This window comes from Gossypium hirsutum, chromosome D08 (genome assembly GCF_007990345.1).
Source record: "Gossypium hirsutum isolate 1008001.06 chromosome D08, Gossypium_hirsutum_v2.1, whole genome shotgun sequence".
Taxonomy (NCBI): domain Eukaryota; kingdom Viridiplantae; phylum Streptophyta; class Magnoliopsida; order Malvales; family Malvaceae; genus Gossypium; species Gossypium hirsutum.
The window spans coordinates 28,703,277-28,708,025 of record NC_053444.1 but is presented as its reverse complement, the minus strand read 5'-3'; the positions used below and the strand labels follow the sequence as shown (position 1 = coordinate 28,708,025).

The window sequence follows — 4,749 nt, the reverse complement described above, 5'->3', positions numbered from 1 at the left end:
TAAAACAAGTTAATTAAAAGAAACAAATTTAGCTTGCAATAAATTGCAAGTAACGCCTTTTGAACGGTTTGAAGCACGACTATCAAATTCGGCCACTCCCTCTTCCCAAGCTCGTTCCACATAGCTTGCTATTACATTTCAAAATCTCTTAGCTCGTGATCGAGTTATTGGTCCTCGTGGCAGCTCAATGGATTCGGTAGTAATTTCCCGAGCTAAGGTTGCATCATTCCCCCCCTCTTCGAGGCGATTTGCTCCCAAATTGTCACCTACATCGAAAAGAGATAAATCAGCAACATTAAAAGTAGCACTAACCCCATACTCACCAGGTAAATCTAACTTATATGCGTTATCATTAATTCTCTCCAAGACTTGAAAAGGTCCATCTCCTCGTGGTAATAGTTTGGATCGTCTTTGAACGGGAAATCTCTCCTTGCGCATGTGAATCCAAACTCAATCACCAGGTTCAAATATTACTCGTTTACAGCCCTTGTTAACTTGATGTACATATTGCTCCGTTCTTTGTTCAATATTATCCCTAACTCGCTGATGTAATTGTTTCACAAAATCTGCCTTTTTCTTTCCATCTACATGCACCAATTTATCAAAAGGTAAAGGCAATAAATCCAATGGAGTTAAGGGATTAAATCCATACACTACCTCAAATGGTGAAAACTTGGTAGCTGAATGTACCGATCGATTGTATGCAAATTCAATTTGAGGTAGACACTCCTCCCAAGTTTTTAAATTATTACGTATAATGGCGCGCAGTAGTGTTGACAGAACTCTATTAACAACCTTTGTTTGGCCATCAGTTTGGGGATGACTTGTTGTGGAAAATAATAGCTTAGTTCCAATCTTTCCCCATAAAGTCCTCCAAAAGTGGCTGAGAAATTTAGTGTCTCGATCCGAAACAATGGTTCTTGGAATTCCATGCAATCGTATAATCTCCCTAAAAAATAGATTGGCAACATTTAAAGCATCATCAGTTTTGTTACATGCAATGAAATGAGCCATTTTTGAAAACCGATCAACTACAATAAACACAGAATCTTTGCCATTCTTTGTTCTAGGAAGACCCAAAACAAAGTCCATAGAAATATCCATCCATGGCATTTCTGGGATCGGTAATGGAGTATAGAGTCCATGTGGCTAGACCCTTGATTTCGCCTTCTTGCAAACAATACAGCGATTGCACACTTTAGCCACATCTCGTTTCATCTTTCGCCAATAAAAGTGTTCTTGAAGAACGACCAAAGTTTTGGCAATACCAAAATGTCCCATTAAACCCCCACTATGTGCTTCATGAACCAACAAATTTCTAGTTGATCCTTGGGGTATGCACAACTTATTTTCTCGAAATAGGAATCCATCTTGCTGATAGTACCTGTCATACGCACCTTGCACACATAACTTGTAAACTTCTCCAAAATCAGAATCATCAGCATATAATTCCTTTAAATAAGCAAAACCAAGTAACTTAACATCCAACGATAAAGCATCTGCAACGATATTTTCCTTACCTTGCTTATACTTAATCACATATGGAAAGGATTCTAAGAATTCTACCCATTTTGCATGTCGTTTGTTAAGCTTAGTTTGCCCTCTCAAATGCTTCAAAGCCTCATGGTCCGTGTGTATAACGAACTCCTTAGGCCAAAGGTAATGCTGCCATGTTTCTAATGCACGTATCAATGCGTACATTTCTTTGTCATAGGTGGGATAATTGAGCGTAGCTCCATTAAGTTTCTCGCTAAAATAAGCCATCGGTCGCCCATCTTGCGTTAAAACTGCACCTATTCCTATTCCAGAAGCATCACATTCTACCTCGAAAATTTTGTTAAAATTCGGCAAACATAAAAGTGGAGCATTAGTCAAGCAATCTTTGATTTTAACAAAAGCAGATTCTTGTTCATCAGACCAAATAAAAGGTGAATTTGTTTTGATAATACCGGTTAATGGGGCAGCAAGAGTGCTAAAATTCGTACAAACCTCCTATAGAAGCTTGCAAGGCCATGAAAACTTCTAACTTGGCTGATGTTATTCGGTCGTGGCCATTCTTGTATTGCTTTAATCTTCTCTTGGTCCACCTCTAGTCCATTCGCACTTACAACAAAACCTAGAAAAACAACTTTGTCAGTACAAAAGTTACATTTCTTAAGGTTTGCATATAATACTTCCTTTCGTAAAACCTTCAAAATAGCATGCAAATGTTCAAGATGCTCAGTTAATGATTTGCTGTAAATTAAAATATCGTCAAAATAAACTACGCAAAATTGACCAATGAAAGACCTCAAAACGTGGTTCATCAACCTCATGAAAGTACTCGGTGCATTGGTGAGGCCAAAAGGCATCACTAACCACTCATACAAACCGTATTTAGTCTTAAATGCAGTCTTCCACTCGTCCCCCTCCCGCATACGAATTTGATGATAGCCACTTTTCAGATCAATCTTAGAGAACAATTTTACACCACTAAGCTCGTCCAACATATCATCAAGTCTAGGAATGGGATGTCGGTATTTGACGGTAATTTTGTTGATAGCTCGACAATCTACGCACATCCTCCATGAACCATCTTTTTTAGGCACCAACAGAACGGGAACCGCACATGGACTTAAACTCTCCCGTATATAGCCTTTTTCCATTAATTCCGCTACTTGTCGTTGCAACTCTTTAGTTTCCTCTGGGTTGCTTCGATAAGCTGGTCGATTTGGAATTGTAGCTCTGGGAATAAAGTCTATTTGGTGTTCAATACCTCGAAAAGGAGGCAATCCACTTGGCACATCTTCCAGGAAAACGTCTTTGAATTCCTGAAGCAATGAAACAATAGATAAAGGTAAAGAATTATCAAGTTCGTTAGCATCAAATAAGCATTCCTTGTACATAAGTACAAGTACGGGTTGATGCAACAACAATGATTTTCTTATCTCTTTTTCTCTCGCAAATATGCTCATTTTACCACTCTCAATTTCTTTTTGACTTTCTTGTTCCTCTCGTACTTTTACCTCCACTCCCTCAATTTTTTCTTTCTTTTTTTCATTTTTCTTGTCTCTCTCTTTTTCAATCTTTTCCTTCAACTTCAATTGATCTTGGTACACTTGCTTTGGAGTCAATGGCGCTAAAGTTACATTCTTGCCTCGATGCTTGAATGTATAGCGATTTGTATAACCATCATAGATCACGCGCCTATCAAACTACCATGGACGTCCCAAAAGTAGATGTCCTGCATGCATAGGAACTACATCGCACACCACTTCATCTCGGTACTTTCCAATAGAAAATGCCACCACAGCTTGTTTTGTTACTTTCAGCTCACCTCTATCATTTACCATTGCAACTTGTATGGAGTTGGATGTTTAGTTGTAGCCAAACCTAGCTTTTCCACCAACATAATACTAGCTACATTAGTACAGCTACCAACATCAATGATCATACTACATACCTTGCCTTGAATGTGGCATCGAGTGTGAAAATATTCTCCCTTTGTTGATCAGTTTCAACACTTTGAATACTGAGGCTATGCTTCACCACAAGAATTTCTCCTTCAACGGGTAACTCTAAATCTTCATCATCGGATGGCATTTCAGGTTCATTTTCATCCTCTTCCTCCGGCTCAACTTCTCCATCAGCTCTTATCACCATAATTCGTTGATTGGGACATTGACTAGCTATGTGCCCTCGGCCTTGACACTTGAAACATCTTATGTCTCTCGTGCGATTTGGCGCTTGCTCATTTTTATTTCGACTTGTCTCTCCAACGGGTTGATTTGATTTAACTGCTACAGTTGGCTCTTTTGTTCTAACAAGGGGTTTGTTGACTCCTTGATTCCATTTGTTGATTGAAGAATTGGCATAGGGTCTACTAACTCCTTTTCGCTTAAGTTGCTTTTCAACCTTAATCGCCATGTGAACCATGTCCATCACTTCAACATAGTGTTGTAGTTCAACTATGTTGGTAATGTCACGGTTTAAACCCGCAAGGAACCTAGCCATGGTTGCCTCTCGATCCTCCTCGATATCAGCTCGAATCATCGCTATCTCCATCTCTTTATAATAGTCTTCAACACTTCTATTTCCTTGAGTAAGGTTTTGAAGTCGTTGATAAAGATCTCGATGGTAGTATGATGGAATAAATCTTTTCCGCATGACTGATTTCATTTCTCCCCAAGTAGAGATGGGTCTTTCACCATTTCGTCGTCGACTAGTTACAAGCTGATCCCACCACACTATGGCATAATCAGAAAACTCAATTGCCGCGAGTTTCACCTTTTTACTCTCCGAATAGTTGTGGCAATCAAAAATAAGCTCAATCTTCTTTTCCCACTCCAAATAAGCTTCAGGGTCATTCTTACCTTGGAATGGTGGAATTGTCATCTTGATATTCTTAAGATTGTCATCTGGTCATTCACGATCTCTAGGACCTCGTTGTCGTTGACGGCCTCGACGTCGTACACTTTGGGCAGATGAGTGATCACTTTCTTGTCCACTTGCTTCATAAGGATCTTGAATTGGACGTTCTCGCTCTTGTCTTGCATCTTCCGGAGTCATCTCACGTTGTTCTCGTCTCTCGACTCGGTATAATTGATCTTCAATTGGTTCAAGTTTTCTATCAAATAATCGCTCCATCTCTCGCATAATTGCTTGAAGGGTAAGATCTGGCACTCCTCCTCCAACATTTCTTACGGGACGGAACCCTCCTTCCACATTTTGATTTCTTTTCGGACTTCGTGACATATTTTTTTTTAAAAT

The 4,749-nt window shown here is 39.4% G+C and overlaps 1 pseudogene; it reads right to left on the bottom strand.

Annotated features, from left to right (window-relative positions):
- Positions 1 to 333: 333 nt before the first annotated feature.
- LOC121220317 (uncharacterized) lies at positions 334 to 4,548 on the bottom strand (annotated as a pseudogene).
- Between the last annotated feature and the right edge of the window lie 201 nt (positions 4,549 to 4,749).